This window comes from Artemia sp. Qi Xiang Cuo, chromosome 6 (assembly GCF_049724085.1).
Source record: "Artemia sp. Qi Xiang Cuo chromosome 6, ASM4972408v1, whole genome shotgun sequence".
In the NCBI taxonomy this organism is placed as follows: domain Eukaryota; kingdom Metazoa; phylum Arthropoda; class Branchiopoda; order Anostraca; family Artemiidae; genus Artemia; species Artemia sp. Qi Xiang Cuo.
The window spans coordinates 17,853,715-17,875,809 of NC_142799.1; the positions used below are offsets into that span (position 1 = coordinate 17,853,715).

Here is a 22,095-nt window from a genome sequence, read left to right on the forward strand (position 1 = left end):
ACACAACTCGAATAATTATAACAATTTGAAGAATGCAAACTACAAATGCAAGAAACATTTAATATTTCATACTAGCTATACATCCGCCACTGACTGGTATGGTTGAACAACTAGTTCCATGTGCAAGTACCTCCATAGTAGTTTACATATGTAAAGGTGTTCACATACATAGTACAAAATCTCTATAACATAGGACTATCCTGATTAAATTGGGCAAAACCGGTTATTTAGCTAAGCTTTTCTTTTATTACCAATGCCTTCCACTAGTTTTGTTAGATTAATGGTGTTTATTTAACAACTCCAGTAACCCAAAGCTTTTTTATGTATCATTTAGCGTCTTGTCAGCTGATATATATATTCAAACTATTAATAACCTGATGGACTGTTACGAAATGTATCTCAGTATGGATGGGACTACTGAATTATAGTTTAAGTAAGCAAAGTTTACACTCATATAACAAATCACTCATTTGGTACTGTTTTATTGAAGAAAATGGCTTTCTGAACGACTATCGTAAATATTATGGCAGGACAGAGTAAATATCATGGCAGGAAAACAACCCTAGGGTTGTTGGTGCCCAGGAAAAAATTAATTACAGCACCCCCCCCCCCGTCCGACTGAAAAGTTCCAAATTGGGATAAAATCCTTTTAATAGACAGTGTATAGAAATTCACAAAAAAAATACCAAATATTTCGGTCACATATACAGTGACCAACATCAGTAGTAAAACTCTTACTACTGATGACGTTTTACTTTACTTTAGTTTTACTACTGATGACGGTCACTGTATATGTGACCGAAATTTCCGTTTTTTTTGTGAATTTCTATACACGTTCTATTAAAAGTTTTTTATCCCTATTTTGAACTTTTATTTTATAATCACAGTTACAAATTTGATTCAAGTGCCCATCCCCCCGCCACGATCCTAAACCAAGCCACTGCACCTGGAACAGCTTGCCTCCCTATTGATCGTCTTTAAGCCAGGGTTAACATTAGTTGTTATTTTTACACGGCTATAAAGGAAATCCCAGACAAAAGTCATAATGCAGATGCCCTAGTTGGCACATATCCCGCAATAATATAAAAAGAGGGGTCAGGTGTCAGGTATCTGTTCGTGGATGACGGTACTGTATCAATTAAACGAACAGATCATTTAATTGATTCATTAAATGATCAATTTATGGAAGACCAATCGTTCAGATTAAGCTTGTAATATTTATGAAAAAATGATCGGAAGAACATGAAGACAGACGGGCACAAGCACCAAAAGTGCCCCACTGCCAAGAAATTGTTCAGTTGGACATATGTATTAAATACTTTTGTCTGTGACCTAAATCTAGTTTCTAGGAGTAATCCTTCAATAAATTGATACTAATCTAAGATGTAACCCTTTAATACTCTCGACAGCTCACTTAAACTACTGTTAGAAAATTTAAGCCTAAGTTTGCTTGAAATGAAAGTTTTAAGGATCCTCAAAATCTCATTTCGATAGAAATAATGTCCTGCAATATAATTCCAAAAATATCCCTAAAATGTTACCAATTATAAGCTATATCTGAATATTGGCATACTCATCTGCAATGCCTCTATACATGGCTGGATTTCTTAACCAGTTATGTAGGGTGTGTGAGCTATTTGATTCAATTTTTGTAAGAAATTTCATCAAGTGAAAGCTACGTCTCTCCCTTATTGGTGTTAATCCACTCTCCATAAGCAGAAACTTGGTGCTTGTGGGTTTCCTAAGACCAAATATGAGACGTATTATATCATTTTGTATTGTTTCAATTTTTTGTATCTGGGTCTTTGCATATGCATCATAGACAATGAGCCCATAGTCAACACGGGGTCTTATATGTGGTTTATAAAACTGGAGTAAGGTTTTGTAAATTCCACCCCAGGGTGTGGAAAGAAGTCTTTAAAGTATACTTGTTTTTCTGTAGCGTTTTTATTATTGTGGCTAAAATGTGGAGGTGGAAGTTAAGTTTTTGGTCAAGCATGAGACCTAGGTAATTAATATGATTATCTTCTGAAATAGTTGTTCCATTTAGAGATAGTCTTGCATTAACATGACTTCGCTTTTGGTGAAATTGGATTACTTTTGACTTGGTGGGTGCAATGGAAAAATCTGAATGTTGAGAAAATTTTTCGAATTGGAAAAGTGACTTTTGCAGCTTTGACTGTGCAATCTGAAAGGTGTTGCCAGATGACCATAGTACCACATCATCAGTATATTAAAGATTCGTGTGGGGGAGGTTCATTTCACAGAGATATAAGGCAAAGAGAAGGCAGCTGAGGACTGCTCCCTGAGGAAGGCCTTTGGTTATTGTCTTTTGGGGTGAAGAGGCTGAATCTACACAAACAATGAAACTTCATAATTCTCTGAAAGATTTTATAAAAAATACTAGCTTTGGGGGTATTCCAAGCTTTGCAAGTTTATTTAGTAGGATTTGGTGGTTCACATTGTCATATGCCCCTTCAAAATCTAGGAAAGCTGCAAGTAGGACATTTCTTTTTTGAGAATGATTCATTTATTGCATTTTTTAACAATTTGAAAGAATCTGGTGAAGATTGGTGTGTCCTGAAACCAGTTTGAGCGTGAGGGATCGTATTATTTTTTTCAACAAACCAGAGGAGTTGATAATAGATCAATTTCTCCATTATTTTCTAAACCACAGGAGTAATCATTATGGGCCTATAAGACTCAGGGTTATTTTTGGTTTTCTTTTTCTTTTTTGATTGGTAGGAGAGATGAACATGTCCAGATATTGGGGAACATAGATCAAGCCCAACCATGATTATAACAATATAGAGTTTCCTGTTTGTATGAAGGGGTGAGATTCTTTATCCATGTAGGGTGTATATTGTCATAGCTGCCACTAGTCTGGGTCCTAATATGATGTATTGCATTATTCATTTCCTGGATTTAAAATGGGATGGTTATATACTCGGATCCTGGGTGGGGTTGGTAACTTGGGAGAATTGGGGATGTTTTGCTGCAATTATTTGATGTTAGCTTATTAAAAAAAGAGTGGCAAATAGCTTAGCTTTTTTATTATCATTGTCATGATGGGTATTATTATGTATAAGCTCATACAGGAGTGGGTCGGGGAAAGTCTTTTCCCACAGATGTGGCTCATGACTTTATGTATAATTGGCTCATATGTTTCTCTGGAGAGATTATTTGCAAAATTATTCCAGTAGTTATAGCCTATTCAGCATTTATTATAGTCCATTTTAGATTAGATTCTGCTTGTAAATTTTTTAAATATGTAGTAGGCGATGTTTTTTTAGGAATGTTCTCCTAGCTGCCTTTTTTGTTCTCCATTTATTTTGGCCCTCATCTGTCCACCATGCTATGGGAATGCGTTTAGGGAAGGTTTTCCTGGGTGTTGTCCTGGGGATAGCCTGATTGGCTGCATTTATTAGTAAAGATGCCAAAACTTCAGCATGTGTGTCAGCTGTTGCGTTTGAAATGCATGAATTTTGGGTGAAACTTGTAATTTCATCATTTAGCTTAATTTGGAACATAGGCCAATTTGCTTTGGTGTTGATATATTTGGAGGAATGAGATAGAGTTTCAGCAGGTTCATTTAGGGAGCAAACTATGGCAAAGTGGTCAGTCCATAGGCTATCAATTTTATTTATATAAATTTTATTCAAAATATTGAATGACACAATTTGTAGGTCAATTGTAGAGAAACTGCCACTTTTGGGGTTGAAATATGTATTCAGGTTTGGAGGGGTAGCAACAGCTAATTCAATATAAGTCATATGCTCAATGAACTTACCAGCTTTATTTGCTGGTTTATTCCCCCACAAAAGGCTGTGGGTATTAAAGTCTCCCCAAATAATGATATTTTTCAACATTTTAGAATTACTTATACAGCTGAAGAAATCCATGGCATCTGTAGTTTGGCCATTAGGGTTGTAAAAGCTTATTAGGTAAGTTTTTGTATTATTCAGCCAAACACTGATACCAATTGCATCAACATCTTTTACAAAATCTGTAAAGTTGATGTCACAGGATTTTATATTATTATTAATTATTACAGCTACTCCACCTCCTTTTCTCTCTGATCATCTATCCTTTCTCAGGATAGTATATACCAGAGACTTAATTTGTTGATTTTGGTTTAAATGAATTTTCTGGAGGCAAGAATATCAATGGAATTATAATTCATAAAAGATACGGGTTCATTTAACTTATTTTCTGTAAGTGATCTTACATTCCACTGGAGTATTGATATGTGTTGTGTTGTTGGTTTAATTGTCATATGACTGTGCATCAATGCTCAGCTTTGTTAATAGTAGGGCAAGATCTTTTTTTTGATTGAATGAGCATATGATTAGGGATGTAGATTTTTGCCAATTCAGCAATGATTTTTGTTTTCTGTAGTTGTTGTATATTCATGGCCTGAACTGCATTACAGTTTAGAATGAAGAAACATATATTTGGGGTTTGCATGTTTGGTTGTGCATCCGGTTTGTCAGTTAAGGGATTAATTCCTGGTAGTGTTTCTGGTTTGTTTCTTCTTGAGAGGGGGGGGGCAGCCAACCTCATCTCACTAGACAAGGAGGCTTGTTGGCTTGAAGATTCTTGCTGATAGAGATAAACCTATCTACAAAAATGTGGAATTTTGCATTTTTTGCCAGAAGAAAAATCACAGATGCGTGTTTATTTGTTTTTTGTTTATTCCCAGGAGTGATTGTATCAACCCAGTGGTCCTATAGGATCGAGGGAGGAATCGTTAGAACGGAAACTAAAAGTTCTAGTGCCTTTTCTAAGTGACCAAAAAATGGAGGGCAACTAGGCCCCTCCCACGCTCATTTTTCCCCAAAGTTAACTGATCAAAATTTTGAGATAGCCATTTTATTCAGCATGGTCGAAAATATGATGAATATGTCTTTTAGGATGACTTTATCTCAGGAAGTCCCTGGGGGGGGGGGAGAGCTAAGAGTTATGAACTTTACCCAATGTTAACATATAATATTGGTTATTGGGAATTATACAGACGTTTTCAGGGTTTTTTTCTGGTAGGTAGGGGAAGGGGGGGGGGGGTGTTCGGGCTATATGGGAGGATCTTTACATGAAGAAAGTTTTCATGGGGGAAGAGACATTGCTATGAACGGGGCGCTTGATTTCCCATCATTATTAAAGAAAAACATCAGAAATTAAATTTAAAAAAACAAGTTTTTTCAACTGAAAGTATTGAGAAACATCAAAACTTAAACTGAACAGAAAATATTACGCATATGATTGGGTTCACCCCTAGTCAATACCTCGCTCTTTAAGCCAAAGATTTTTTAGTACTTTCATAAGAGCTATTTATTCTAGTTAGCAGACTTTGTGATTAAGGTGTCATTTTTAACGAATTCGGATAAAATTCGAACTTTAGATTAAAGAGCAAGGTATTGACTAGGAATGAACCCCCTAATATACGCATTAAAAATCTATAAAATAAAAGTTCAAAATGGGGATAAAATCCTTTTTAATAGACAGTGTATAATAAATTTCACAAAAATACCAGATAATTCAGTCACATATACAGTGACCATCATAGGATTGAAACTCTGTTGGTAAAACCAGTAAAACCAGATGAAAGACTGATGAAACAGGTAAAACTCTATTTGTAAAACCAGTTTTACTACTGATGAAGGTCACTGTATATGCGACTGAAATATCTGGTATTTTTTGTGAAATTTATTATACACTGTCTATTAAAAAGGAATTTATCCCTATTTTGGACTTTTATTTTATCGTCATGGAAAGGCAGTGTGGTCTCCGAAATTATCTAAGTCATATTCAAAATCTATGAATATAGAAGTTCTTTATGTAGGTTAATTCGTAATTTACGTATATTTATCAGAGACAACGCTGTAGCGTTGCCGATTGTAAAGGCCATACTAATCCAATGTTTTATTATTTATTATTTTTTTCCCAAGAGGCACTTCATCTGGATGGGGTTGTCGTAGAAACTTCAAAGGGGGCTCACTCAATAGGAAATTGAGAGTTCTAGTGTCCTTTTTAAAAGTCGAAATGATTAAAGGGCAACTAGCCCCCCCCCCCCGCCCCTCATTCCCCCAAACACATCCAATCAAAATTTTTAGATAGCTATTTTGTTCTGCATAGTTTATTTTCACATGGAAAATACATTTTTGAGGAAGACACTCCCCCAAAACCCATAGGGCAAGAGTTTTAAGTTAAGCTCTGGGGGCAAATAAGGTTTTTATAGAAGACGCTGTTGTAGAAACTTCAAAACAGGCTCATTCAATTGGAAATTCAAAGGGCTAGTGCCCTTTTTAATAGTCAAAGGTGATTGGAGGGGAACCAGCCCCCCACGCCCATCATTTCCCCAAATACATCCAATCAAAATTTTTAGAGCCATTTTGTTCAGCATAGTTGATTTCCACATAGAAAATATTTTTTGAGGAGGACACTCCCCTGGAACCCTCAGGGCAAGGGTTTTAAATTATGCCCTGGGGCATATAAGGTTTTTTATAGAAGGTGTTGGTGTAGAAACTTCAAAAAAGGTTCATTCGATTGGAAATTCAAAGGGATAGTGCCACGCTCATCAATCCCCTAAACACATCCAATCAAGATTTTGAGATAGCCAATTTGTTCAGCATAGTTGATTTTCACATAAAAAATATGTTTTTGAGGAGGATAATCCCCCAAAACCCTAAAGGCAAGGCTTTTCAGTTATACCCTGTGGGCATATAAGGTTTTTTATAAAAAGTGATGTTGTAGAAACTTCAAAAAAAGCTCATTCAATTGGAAATTAAAAAGTGATTGAAAATTCAAAAGTGATCATTCAATTGATCATTCAAAAGTGGAAATTCAAAAGTGATCATTCAATTGGAAATTCAAAAGTGATAAAAGTCAAAAGTGATGAGGGCAAATAATCCCCCCCCCCACGCTCATCAATCCCCTAAACACATCCAATCAAGATTTTGAGATAGCCAATTTGTTCAGCATTGTTGATTTCCACATAAAAAATATGTTTTTGAGGAGGATAATCCCCCACAACCCTAAGGGCAAAGCTTTTCAGTTATACCTTGTGGGCATATAAGGTTTTTATAAAAAGTGATGTTGTAGAAACTTCAAAAAAGGCTCATTCAATTGGAAATTAAAAAGTGATTGAAAATTAAAAAGTGATCATTCAATTGATCATTCAAAAATGGAAATTCAAGTGATCATTCAATTGGAAATTCAAAAGTGATAAAAGTCAAAAGTGATTTGAGGGCAACTAACCCCCCTCTCACGCCCACCTTTTCCCCAAAAATATCCAATCAAAATTTTGTGACAGCCATTTTATTAAACGTAGTTTTAAGTTCTGGGAATTAGGTCTTTGAGGTTGACAACTCCCCCCAGCCCTCAGGGCAAGGGTTATAATTTAAGAATTCTTTGAATCCTTCATATTATTTCTTATAGAAGGGATGCTCATATAAACTTTAGAAAGGGCTCATTTGATTGGAAATTGAAAGTTCTTGTTCACTTTTTAAGAGTCAAAAGAGATTGGAGGGTAACTAGCTCCCCCCCCACCCTCCTCCACACCCTAAACACATCAAATAAAAATTTTGAGATTGACATTTTGTTAAAATAGTTCAAAGTTCCGATAACAAAACCTCTGGTGTTGATACAGCCCACCAGGGCCTGGGGTAGGCATTGTAAGTTATGCCCAGGGGACATGTACACAATCAAACAATCATTGAATAAACAATCAATTAAAACAAACATACAATAAATATCAATGTAAATTAATAAATAAATTTAGTTTTTTAAATTAATTTTCTATCTTTTACTGTCTATCCTTGACTTTATACGTTACTATCTTTTAGACAATAGAAAACTAAAGGTCATAAAGGCAATAAGGTTTCGATGCTTTATTGTGTTTTAGTTGTGCACTAAGATTAGTGAAAACAGGGCCACCAACAGGAAGGTTGTGCACAGCCAGCGCTCTCTGCCCACCCTTTAGGATTAAACCCAACCCCTAATATCCTCCCATTTGTAGCATAAAAGGGAGGATAGCCTTATATAGTGCTTGTTAATTGTTATCTCTTTTGTAAAGTTATTTTAGTTTTTTTAATTATTTTTTTTTCTGTTACGAAGTTTAACACAATGGAAAACAAAAGGTCAAAAAAACCATAAGGCTTCAATGTTTTATTGGGTCTTTTTCTAAAAATTCCTTGTTTTGTTTTGTACAGCCAGCCCTGCCCTAAAACCTACAGAAGCCTAAAAACCACTCCGTCATTGGTGCTGTACTGGAAACGAATTATATTACAAGTGTTTTCTTTTGTTCTTAATATTGAAAATAAATATTAAAATTACAGTAAAACTTTGAGCTGATGAGCTTTCAGCAATTAATATCATTATACATTAAATATTAGTTTAATTTATTAGTTCTTACCAAGATTGTCATTACAAACATAGTTTCACTACAAACAAAATTTGGATACTCCCCCCTTCTTTAACTAAAAACCTAAAGCCTTCTGCATCATTGGTGCTTCACTGTAAAATACAAGTAATTGAATTACTTGTATATTACAAATTTATTCTTTTCCAGTTCTTACAGCATTGAAAATGAAAATTACAGTGAAAAAAAATCTTGAACTGATGGATCTTTCAACAATTAATATCATTATATATCTAATATTAAAATTGATTTTGTTTATACTTTCCAAGACTGTTCAAGACTCATATAGTTTTCAGTAAGGCACCAATGACGCAGTAGCTTTTAGGCTTCTAAACTGAGGCAATACCCAAACTCTTGTTTGTAGTTATTTTTATTTGATTCAAACTTGATTTGCATATTAAATTTAAGTTTCACTTGTTTTAAGATTTATTTATTCATTTACATTAAAATATATTGTATATTTGTCTGCATTGATTGATTAATTAATTTCTGTTTGTTTTAAGTTTCATTTATACTTTAATCGCAAACTATATTTTTTTGTTTTAAGCTTGATTTTCATACTCAATCTAAGCATTGCTTGCTTTACAATCTGTTTATTCATTTATATTATTACTTGTTGCATGTATTTTGCTATGATTGTTTATTTAATTTCTTTTCATTTTGGGTTTCATTTATTCTGTAATAGTAATTTCTGGTTGTTTTGAGTTTGAATTGAATGAGTTTGAATCTCCTGAGCTTAAGTTTAAAATGTCCTTTACTTTCCTTTGAAAAAGTTGTTTTTTGGAAAGTTTGTTTAATTAATTTTTTTACTGATAAAAACGTCATAAACAAAATTAAACAAGTTTCAAGAGGGCCATTTAACCAAATTAAAGTAAAATTAATATGCAATTTTTTTCTAATTATTCATGTACGGTAAGCCAAAACCAAAACCTGCATTAATTCAAAAATGTTCAAAAATTAAATAAAAAAAACAATACGCATCATTGATTTCATGTACAATTGCTATGGTGGGAAATTTTGTATTGAAGACAATGGAGATGAGGACCAGACGTCATTAAAAGTCCATTGTGCTTGATTTCAATTTTAATGCTTTGTAGTTAGATTGATACAATCAGGCCTGGGTCATCCATGGCTCTTGGGTCTTGGGTCATCCAATACTAATTATATTATGTAAACAGAGATGTGTGTGATACTTCATATCACATATCCAATACAAAAGAAATCTTTGTATATCAAAATATTTGAGCTTATTTGAATTCATACAAAATAACAACACATTGGAATAAGCCCTTACAATAGTTATGTGTCTCTGCTGGAAGAATGTCTGCAACGTCCCTCCTCAAAGTGTGCTGTATCCAAATCCACCAACAACATCCTTGTTCCCAGACAACATGTTGTACCGAGATTACCTGTATATGCCCCCTAGGCATAGCTTACAATACCCACCCTGGGCCCTTAAGGATTGGGTTGACCGCAGAGTTTATGCTCCAGTTATGGAGTCATGATCATAAGGACACATCAAGAAAACAATTCTTACTTCATAAGATCCATAATAATCCCAGGCAGCATATTCTCCAAGGGGAGTACCTTTATCCTCACTTCTTTTGTCTTTTCTATATTGCAAAAATATATCCATACCAGGGTATATATTTGCACATCAAGGGGGTGCAGGGTAAAGTTCCTTTGTGATGCAAGTGAAAGTTATATTTAAATTTAGAATGAAATTTTGAGTATATATTTACTAATTAGGGGATGGGGGTATATACTCTATTAATATATAGGTTCTAAGAAATTCATGAATTTCTTTAAAAAACTGGGAAAAATTAAAAACATCCAGGATGAATGCCATCTATAAAAAAAAATATAGGATAGTATATTATTCAGCAAAAATTTCAAAACAAAGAAAATGTTAATCATAAGCATGTTTTTTTTTAATTTTAGTGGCAAAGTTTGAAAAAGGAGGAAAAAAAAAGAAGTGAAGATAAATGTGCTCCCCTCAGAGAATACATTAACTAGGATTATTATGCATTTTATGAAGTAAGAATTTTTCTCAATATGTCTCCTTATGACCAGGACTGGTCCTAAATTTATAGGTTACATCCTGAACTCATAACATTTATTTAACATTTATAACAATATAACCTTTATTTGTATTGCAAATGGGCTATACACCACCCCTATTTATAGCCAAATCAGGGAACTTTACCCCCACAGGTAAATTTCTAGGTGGCCCTGTAATTTAGCTAGGATGAAAGTAAAAACATTATTTGATGCCTTTATTAGGCTCATTCATAATTCAGGAATCACTTTTTTCACAAATCACATCTTGCTCTTAAGGGGCCCCAAAAGCATTTTATATGAATCATGAAAGAGCATAAAAAAACACCAAATGAAGTTTTTACTTTTATCCTAGCTAAATTATATGTCCTACTGCAAATTTACCATGAATTTACCCCACCCCCTAATGTGCAAATATATATGCTGAATTTTCAACAGTAAATTTTCGAATTGCAAAATTCACTCTTATTTTTGTCAGTGGCATAAAAAACTTGAAATGATAGGAATGTGGACAAGTATTTTGCAGGCAGTGATGTATTCAGGATTTTGTTTCAGGGGGGGGGGCGTCAGTCTACCTTTTTATAGCAGTCATGTGAGCATGAAAATTATCTATCATAGTGCAAGACTTCAGGCGGGGTATGGGGGGGGGGGGTAGCTAGGTAAAGAAATGAAAAGTAGACACTTGTCATGAGTATTTCCAGTTGTAGACTTTATTAGTTCAGAATGGATGACAAAATTTTGCCAACAAAGTCAGAATTTAAAAAAAATTAGAAGCAGTGAGAGTTTCTATTTTGGGCAAGTAGATGTTTTAGAACTGCCACAAAGCAGCAGAATTTAGAAAATATAAAGAGTGCATTAGGCCTATTCCTTATATTTGCCTATAGGACCCTTGTTTTAGAAAACCAATTAAATAAAAAATAATATTATATCAAAGACAATTGTCCAGAATTTAGTTTCGGAGGGGCAGGGGCCTCAGTCTACCTAATATAGCAGCCATCAAAACAAGAAATGTATTGATATTAACATTGTTTACAGAGGATGAAGCACAATTAAAGTTTAAGAAACAGAATCAACTGCACTTAGTAACACAGTAACAGCTGCCGGTCTTTTTTGGCTGTAAATTGATCAAAAACTTGGTCAGCATTGACCTGGCTATTGTGGTTCAGGGTCATGTGACATAGTACATTCAGATACTCCTTGCCCGTTGAGCTCTGCAGATAGGTTTTTAATTGCTTAAGATAGCTAAAGCTCCTCTCAGCAGAAGTGGTTGTCACTGGTAATGTCTGAAAAATTGTCAAAAGCCTTTGAATGCATGGGAAAAATTTTGCATTGCATGACACAAAAGTCAAAGCAACAGTTGATGGTTCCTCAGACATTCCAAGCCACTTCTGTTTCCAAAGGACTAACTCACATTTGAGCACATGTCTACCCCAGTGAAATCCCTTGTAAACAGCAACAGTGTTCACAAGTTCATTAATTTTTAATGACTTGCTGGTAGCTGGAAAAAGCCTTCCAATTTTTTGAAAGATGCTTTCTGATGGCACAATAATTTTTGATCAAATTCTTCAATAAGTGAAGCAAAGTAAGGTTCAAATAATGACTTGTGATAAAAAACCTTGATGGACTCATTATTGTTGATGGACTTTCAGTGGATAGACCTTGGGACAGTTGAAGCCACACTTAACTCTTGTGCAAGCTCATAGGCTTTCTGAAAAATTGTTTAAAAATTATTTTGTTTTGACTGCAGTAAAGTATCAGAAAATAGCTTGACATGCCAACATCACTCAAATAAGTCTAAATCTTTGGCTTACAGTGCCTTAGAGACAGAGAGTGTTATGGCACTGACAAACTCTAGCATTGCCATCATGAACATAAAACTAAATTTGCTTGCTGCAGAAACCAATGCATTTGCTATTGAAATAACTTCCGTATTGCACCATATGCTACCAACTATTTCCTCAAGTACAGAAATAATCAAAAAATACAAAGACATAAAAACTAAAATGCAATCATGACAGTCCATCCATCTTAATTTGCACAACTTCACAAGCTTCCTCACAGGACTATTGGGACAAACAACAGTGACCACTTCTACAAACATATTCGTTCTTTCTGGTGATGACCTAACAAGTGCTACCCTACTAGTTTTACATAAAGCCAAATTTAAGCTGTGCAATACACAGTGGGTGTAGATCACAACCGGATATTTTTTCCCAATTTCTGCCAGCGCACCAGAATAACAGCCTGACATGTTGCTGGCCCATCAAAACCAACCACCACAAATTCCTCCACTTTTAAGCTGAACGCAATGCATTGGCTGATGATTTGTTTTGCTACTGCAGAGCCAGTGAGATTTCTGGAAACAGAAAACCCAAGAAACCACTCTTCAAGTAAAGCACAAATTTCATATTAGTATCTGGCTACAAGAACTAACTAGAACTAATTAGGCTTGTCAGCATGCATATCAATAACTGTACAACAAACCTGAAGAATCCTTTGACACTATATACTGATGACTCTAAGCTCCTAGGACTGGCCCAGAACAGCCTAAATCAATCAACTATGAAAGAAGATCTGGACAGACTATCTAGATGGTCATCTGATTGGTGTCTACAGTTCAATGCTTTAAAATGTAAAGTTCTACATCTTGGATGCAATAATCCAAAACTTGCATATCACATAGGAGACACCCAGCTTAAGGCAGTAAGTGAGGAGAAGGACCTGGGGGTTATTGTTGACAATGAGCTGAAGTTTCACTGCCACACACAAGCTCAAGTTGCAAAAGCAAACCAAGCCCTTGGCCTCAAAAAGCAAGTACCACAAGAAGTTGGGAGTGATTACAAAACTGTACAAATCCATGGTTGGTCCTCACCTGGAATTTGGTATGACCCTAGCCTCTCTGTACTCTAAGATGGATGTGAAAGTACTTGAGAGTGTTCAAATAAGAGCAACTAAGCTTATCTCTGCATTCCAAGACAAATCTTATGAGGAAGATCTCACCTTACTCAAACTCCCTACCTTAGTATACAGTAGGAAAAGAGGAGACATAATAGCATCTCATAAGTTGCTAGAAAATGACCTATTAAGTCATGTCTTTTCCCTGTCCTTCTCAACTACCACAAGAGGACACACCAAGAAGCTGAGGCCCCCCATTGCATCAACCAAGAGTTCTTCTCAGTCTGTTCTGTCCCACTCTGGAACAGTCTATCCAAAGCCACCATCCAATCTAAAATTCTAGATACCTTCAAGAAAGGAGTTGATCAAGACTTGGCCAATGCTGAATGGAGGCTAAACTGGGGTGTCAAATCATAACCTTGAAACACCACCAGCAAGATTTCTAATTTTCTTTCCCCTTTCTCTGCAACCCCCTTCTCTGTATTCCCTTTTATGTGACTTTTCTGTTTCAATGCTTAGCTTACACTGGAGTTATAGCAGCATTTGAAACATTGAATGAACTATTGCCTCTTAGTCCAATTCCTTATTGCAATTCATTGAATGCAGAGAAGCTAGTGCTTGTAGCTGCAGGGGTTAAATAGTGAGAAAATTTTCTGACATCTTGTTTGATTACAGGAGGCAATTGCATGTTTGATGATAAAATAATGATATAAGCTTGCTGGAGAAATGGATAGCCATTTAACAAGAAGTGAAAAAAATGGGTGTTGTAAAACTTAAAAATATGAATATTTTGTAACTTACTATATTGGCACTTAAAAAAAGAAGAACTGAAATTTCAGGGGGGGGGTGCTCCAGCCACCCTAGATACACTTCTGTTTGCAGGTTACATTATAACTTATTTGTGTGGTAACAAAAATGAAATACTTTTGGGGCCCCTTTAAGGACTCAAGATACAATTTGCAAACAAAGAAATTATTGAAGTATGAAAGAGCATAAAAATGCAAGAAGTGATGTTTTCACTTATATTTTAGATAAATTATAGGGCCAACAAGAAATTAACCCCCTTAAATATATCCAAATCAGGGTATATATTGCAGGCCTCCCACTAGAGTTTTTGTGAAAAATATGAACTTTTGACTACAAAAACATGAACTTTTGATTGTGACTTTTGAAAATGTCACATCAAAAGTTCATGATTTTGACTTTTGAAAATGAGCCTAAATTTATGATATGTGCACCTCAGAAACTGTCTGTGGACACAAAAGTGGCAGTTGGTGTTTTCATTACTGGTGCACATATTCTTCTTGTTTTTTTTTTGTTTTTTTTTTCATGAGTTCAGTTAAATGCATTTAATTTGTATAAAAGTACAAAATACAATAGTAAAAAATAGTTCACTCTACTTGTTCTTTGGCAAAATATGGCAAAATTAAGGACGGCTTTTGTTCGTTTACCCTGCTCTGTATCTGCTCAACCTCTCTGGCTGCCTCATCTTCTGCGCGTGTCTTCCGGCTTAAAGCCTCAATCATACTTTGTGCAAGGCTTATTTTTACTAAGTCTTTTGCATCTATGGCTTCTTTCAGCTTCTCATTAGCTTCTTGAAGAAGCCTTCTTGCAACTTGTCTCTTCTCCTTTTCAACTGACTTCTTCTCAATCAAATCTTTTTCCAGGTGTTTAATGGTCTTCTTCTCAGATAACATCCTCTTTTTTTTCTTCTTCTCTTGCCTTCTTCTTTCCTTTTGGACTCCTCTTCAGCCTGTCTAGATTGCTCAGCTTCCAGGTACAGTTTATAGCTCTGGCATGCATTTCACCCCAAATTCAATAGCTCTGGTAATAGCAACTATCTTGGGCCTGTTCTCAAACTTCTTTAGAGTGTCAGAGACTATCAGTCTAGCATTTTGACTTTCATCAATAATTTTTCCTCAGTCACAATCCAATTCTATGAAGGTAGCAAAGACTCAAACCAGAAAAAGGAAAAGACTAAAAGATAGCTTAGTACAAGAAGATATGGGGGCAATATAGGAACAAAATTAGATGCAACAATGTATTTTTAAACAGAAGAAAATGTATGTTCACAAAACATGCAGTGTTACAGTTTGAAATGTTTTTAATAAAACTCTTGCATATTTGCTTTGCTTGTCTTTTATATGGAAAAAGATGGCAACCACAAGTGCTTTCCAGCTAATGACAAGAAAAATATGAACTTTATGAACCTTTTTTCTAAATTATGAACCATTTATGAACCTAGGTTAAAAATATGAACTTTTTTCATAATTATGAACCCATGGGAGGCCTGATATTGGTATATCAGGGGGGATGGGTAAAGTTCCTTTGCAATGCAAATAAATGTTTATAGACCTATTTTGATTCAGGATGTGATTCTGGGTATATATTTGCACATTAGGGGGACGAGGGTACATTCTCTGTTAATTTAGGCTATATTGAATTTTAGTGAGAAAAATTCAGGAATGTATTAGACAAACTGGAATAACAAGGAACAAAGTGAAGATAAAAGTTTGGTAAATATTTACCAAATCATAGTATTTACTTACAAATAAAGTGAATATACCACTTGATTCTTTTTTTTATCCAAATATAATAATCATTTTTGTTGAAAATGAATTTTACCCAACCCTTATATGCAACAATTCAGGGTATATATTTGCACATTGGGGGAATGGGGGTAAAGTTTAATGTTACCTCCCATTTACATCAGAAATAAAATATACCCTCACCCCCGTATTGTGCAAATATATACCCTGAATTTGTATAGGCTATCTGGGGTTGAAGGTAAAATTCATTTCTGACAAAAATGATTATTGTATTTGGAAAGAGCATAAAAAAAGGCATTGAGTGGTATGTTTACTTTGTTCATAAGTCAATAATATGATTTGGTAAATATTTACCAAAAGTTCTCCCCATTCAAAATGTGTTAGGCCTAACTAAGATTATTCTGTACAGGCCACCTAGCCTATGAAGTAAGAATTGGGTAAATAGGCCTATGTACCAAATCAGATTCAGTTGGGACCAGCGCAACCTGACTGGATTGATCTTTGTTATAACAAATCCGTGGAAACATTGAGGGTGTGAATAATGTTGTGCCAATTTTGTGTGTCACCAAGATTTATACTGGCTGTAATGTTTCCAGATGCACCTTCAAAATTTAAAAAGAACCATCGCATGCCCATTTTTGAAATCACTTTGACAGTGTTGTCATTGTTTTTGATTTATGAAAAAGTCTACTTAATTTGGGTTTACTTACTGTCTGAACTATTCTGTTGATCTTGCCTGCTGATATTCATACAGTTTGTAGATGCTATGCTTCATAAATGAAGCATGTTAAGAATGTGAAGCATGTTTGGAAAGGCTATTGTTCAAAAATGAAGTGTAGTTATTCATTAGAATGGCTAAGCTTCATAATTTACTGAACAATTTTGATAATGAAGAGCTGGGATTCTCTGTTGATAGACACTCAGTTTGTAGATGTGTAGCTTCTTGAAGCATAACTTTTCCGTAATCTTGAATATATTTATTGATGCATCACTATGTTTATCGATTTCTGCATATTTTGTGTGCATTTTGTATTTTCGGAACTAGTCGATAAAAAAAATCCGTTCTTTGTTATTTTAAGTGCAGAAAACAACACAGTATTATGGACACATTATTGCTATAGAAAGTTGCTCTATTCTTATTTCTGGTAATATCTTTTCACATCAGGCTTCTCTTTTTTTTATGTCGACTTGATTATCCATCTGAATTTTTTTTTTGCGAAAATTAGCAGTGTATTGCTGATGATAGCACCTGTGGGTAGTGGTGACAAATACTGTATGCTACCCAAGAGTGATAGTTATGTTTAAATCTATCAATAAATATTGGCACACTAATGCTCATCTCAGTTACAATTCAACTACTTTTCATCCTACCTAGTGTCTGCCCATGATACTTTAGAGAGACATATACAGTGCAATCATTCTCTATCTGAACCATTAGACAAAACCGGACCGAGATGCAACTACTCCGGAGAACATATAAACAAGCATAAACATAAGGGACATTGTATATCTGCATGGGTAGGTAAGCTTATGGCAAAGGATAATAATTAGTATGGCTATAATAAAGCAAATAGTAAAGGTAATATTGGTTTAACAATCGGAAGAAAAACATAGAAGGAATTTATAAGGATAGTCAAGGTAAAAATATGTTTTATTTTAACAATGGCATAACTTGTTTAACACAAAGATAATTAGATTTGAATCTAGTAATTGGTTAGGTTAAATACAGGGACCCCGCCTACCTAAAGCGTCAGTCAATTGACCACGTCAGTCAAATGGCTAACAAGTATAAAACAAGTTTGGTATAAAACATATTTGTGACATGTTTGGAGCCAGATGGAGGTATGGCCCCTTACTAGATCCGTCAATGGCCTTGCTTGCAAAATTTGCTGTATCTTAATTATCATGCAAATTTCACAATTTGCGAAATTGTTGAAAGTAAGAAAATTATGAATTACTGCAAATTTTCTGAAAATGAAATATTATAATTTACCGACGGCTTGATCGAATACGGACTATGATCTTTGATTTTCATTTAGATTATGGAAAGTAATCTTTTTTGCCCTGTAAAATAGATATAGTGTATATTTGTCCAGTTTTGAATTTTCTACAGAGACAAATTATTAACAAGACAGATAAGGACGCTATTGTTAAACTAGCAGCAAAGTTCTTCGGAAAAGATGTATTTTAAGAAACTATTGAAATCTGTCGTGATATTTTGAAGGTGAGTATTCTTGAGAGATGCCGAGGCTCACTTCCGAGTGCGGGTCTTATGGCCGACTTTTAAGAATTACTATCGGACCGAATCTCATAAGATGATCCTGTTCTACAATTTGCAATTATGGACCCATACTGCATACTACAATATTTCCACGGATTTGTTATAACAAAGATCAATCCAGTCAGGTTGTGCTGGTCCCAACTGAATCTGATTTATCTCCATTTCTACTGCAGTATAAGCTAAAAATGGATCTTCAATAGCTCGTGGCATCTGTTGTACATCCCAGATTATTGCTTGATGATCATCACCAGCGGTGTAAATGTGGCGTGACACATACTATGTATAGAGGTTCTGTGGCTGTTCAATCGTGCTCCAGGAGTGGATGGAACTCGGACATCTAACATCACGACCTGAAAAAAGTGTGGAAAGCTTTACCTATTGTTTAAGTATATAAGCCCGGTGATAAAATTTACGTAAGTACTGTTAACAAAAGACCTACTGCATAAAGAGGCCGTTCAGAGACCAAATTAACAGCCTAGAGAAGAATAATTCTTGTTTTTCAAATGCTTTCATGACAAGCGAGAGAGGCGCCTTTTTATATGGAACATGGAGATGCGTTAGAACCCTCTCAATGTATCGTATAGCTCAGATATTATTCAAGATAACCCTACCTCACCCATCATGGAGTCAACTTAATTGTGAATCTTCCCTTTTGTCCCCATGGGTGGATATTTTCCCATGGCACATATTTTCTCATTGTCCTGGCCTACCAGGCCATTATTGACACTATAGAAGACTAATTTTCACTTTTTGAGCATTTTTTTTTTTGTGACAAGAATGAGAAATGCCCTTTCGTTTGGTGCTAAAAAATATGGATTGTGTTTTGTAGAGATCAGATACCCCCGATCTTTTTTTTAACAATTAATTAAAAACATGTTTTTACAAAATAATCTCCTGAAACATATTTAAGTGTTTTTACTTTTATAATTGCAATAAAACAAATAATATTAACATTTTGATTACTCAATATCACCATATTTATATTAAACTGACAATGGATATTCATTTGAATTTTTTCAATAAAGTATAAATTATATTCTGGCTATGGGAAGGAAAAAGGGTTTTGAGCCCTACTCATGTTAATTTCTACTCATTTCCAATTTGACTTGGTTGTTTGCTGTAATTTCTGTTCGTTTTGGGTCTCATTTATTTATCGATGCTGGTTTGTGGTAGTTTCACGCATCGTAGATTATTTGTTTTATTTTTGCTTATTTTTGGGTTTAACGTAGTTGTCAACTTTTCTTTGAAATACTTATTTTGTAAAAACATTTTTTGACTAATTTCTGTTCGTTTTATGCTGACATAGTTTTTTCATGGAAAAAGAAACTAATTCTTTGAATCTTTTCGTTTTTCTAACACTACATAGTTTGGCCTGCTACTTTTATGTCGGAAAAAAATTTTCAGCAACTGCTAACAACATACACCCTTTGAAGAATCTGGTCACAAATAGTAGTGTTTAATATAGTTTCATACCTCCTCTAGTTGACGTGAAATAGAAAACTTGATACCTTTCACAAAACAAAATCTGTTTACTTTCATTGATTGCTTAGCTACATTTATGCTATTTTGATTTGGTTAAATTTGAAGAGGTAGATGTCACCCCGAAAGTTTGACCATAATACCCTTAGTTGTTGTTGGGAAACTGCTGAGATGCCTTATTAAGAATTAGCATTAACACAGTACTTTTTTTTAATCTTAAAGCAACATTTAGATTTTAAACATAATGGGCAAATGAGAGGGTGGGCGTGGCAGGGGGATTAGTTGCCCCTACAATCACTTTCGACTATTAAAAAGGGCATTAGCGCTTTCTGTTTTCAATTGAATAATCCCTTTTTGAAGTTCCTAAGACATCTATTTCGATACGAAGTGCCTCGTCTAAACAAAAAAAAAAGAAAAGAAGAAAAAATAATAATAAATTATCTCCGTATCGATCTTTACTATAAACATGTCAAGCCTTCCATTCACTTTCGACTATTAAAAAGGGCACTAGCCCTTTCAATTTCAAATAAAATGAGCCCTATTTAAGTTTCTACGACAAAGCTTTCTATAAACGCCTCATATGCTCCAACGACATAAATTACAATCCTTGCCCTGAGGGCTGTGAAGAGATTGTCACCTCAAAGACCTAATTTCCAGAACTTTCAACTACATTAAACAAAATTGTTATCTCAAAACTTTGATTGGATATTTGTGGGGAAATGGTTGGCATTATAGGGGTGTTAGTTGCTCTCCAATCACTTTCAACCATTTGAAAAGGCACTAGCCCTCTCAATTTCCAATCAAATGACCCCTTTTGAAGTTTCTACGACAAAACTTTCAATAAAAGTTCGGTCTGTTTCCAAAGATGATATACTGTTTCATATGAAATTTCTTGCTCCTGCTTCTAGAAAAAAGGACGAAACTATGGAAGGGGTAGCCCAGCAGTTGCCTATTTGCGTTAACAAAGATAGGTTGAGAGATGAATAGGCTTTGATGCGATTGGAGGAAGAAGCTTAAGACCTTTTTGACAAGCACATTGATACTTATTGGCTTCACCTCCTTACATGTAGCAAGGATAAAAGCTGCCCAAATCTGACGATTGTTATATGGTCCAGCCTCATCATTTCGCATGGAAGTGCCAGTGTAGAAAGGGTTTTTTCTGAGTAAAAAAATGCGTTTGATCAGCATCAAACGCTGATGCTAGAGAGAACCCTTAATGCTAAATTAACCGTTAAAAATGCACTAAACCATTCTGAGGAAAAGTGGAAGTGTAGCTGATATCATCTGAAACTTTTTCCTGCGATAAGTCTGGGATAATGGCTTATGAGAGGTACCTGGAGAGCTTAGCAGCTAGAAAATCTTAAGAGGAAAAAGAAGAAGAGTAAAAGCAGTGCGAAAAAGAAAAGCGTCTGGCGTTGACCAAGAGGTTTGACAAAAATAAGGAATCCATAGATGGTTTGGAAAAGAAAATGAAGGAAAAGAAAGCAAAGCTTTCCGTTCATGAAAAATTTTCTGACTCTCTTCTCAAAGAAGCTGCCAGAAAGCTGGATAGTGCTATCATACTCGTATTAAAGGATCTGATTGGACAACAAATTGCCAAAGCTATGCTAGACAGTCTGAAAGTCCAGCGCAATAAGGGTTTAGAGTTGAAAGCAGCCGTGGACAAAGTTGAGTCAACAGTTAGCAAAAGGAAACTGAACCTCAACTTCAACTGTTAAAAAAAACTCCCCAAGAAAGGACCTTAAGAATTACTGCCAAGCCTAATGTATTCATTGTTCGTTTTATGTTTTTTGATTTGCGAACCTTTGTATTTGAAATATTTGCAAGTTACATCAATGCTACTGCATAAATTTTACTGGCGACTTTGTTCAGGTGTAAATGTTTAAATGCTTTAGTTGGTTGCTAGTGACTGTTCAGTATTATCATTGAATGTCGTGTGGCTTTGATCTCATTTAACTGAAGGAAAACACTAATATTAGCGCATCCACATCCACTTGCCAGCAATTCGCCACTAAACTGCTACGTTAGGACTCGGCGCATCACTTCACACTATTTGATGCTCTAGAGACAAGTAAGAGCTATGGAGAATACAAGTGCAAGAAAAAAAAAACAAAAAAAAAAACAGTTGAACGTCTGTTAAAATTTCTTGAAACTTCAAAACTGCCCAGGTGGTCCTTGAGAAAAAATTTCAACCTAATGTTAAAACAAAAGTTTTTTTTTCAGTTCCAGTGTATCAAGTTAGTGTTATTCTGTTTTATAAGACTCGGTGAGAGAATCTGAATGTTCGACCAGGGGGTTTGAAATCGTGAGAGGGGGGAGTAAATTGTGGGAAACAGAACTACAGGTACAGATATCTACTTTAGAGATACATGAAACTGTATCCACTACAGGTAACACCAAACCCAGATTTTTCAAAA

The 22,095-nt window shown here is 34.9% G+C and overlaps 1 protein-coding gene across 3 annotated transcripts in view; it reads right to left on the bottom strand.

The window, feature by feature from the left end:
* LOC148950936 (ubiquitin carboxyl-terminal hydrolase 25-like) overlaps positions 1-16,550 on the bottom strand; it is a 53,528-nt gene extending 36,978 nt beyond the window's left edge. For all 3 annotated transcript variants that reach the window (XR_016141861.1, XR_016141862.1, XM_089090072.1), the window contains exon 1: positions 16,374-16,550. The gene's annotated coding sequence lies outside the window, so the exon portion shown is untranslated. The remainder of the gene's footprint in view (positions 1-16,373) is intronic.
* Positions 16,551-22,095: the final 5,545 nt, after the last annotated feature.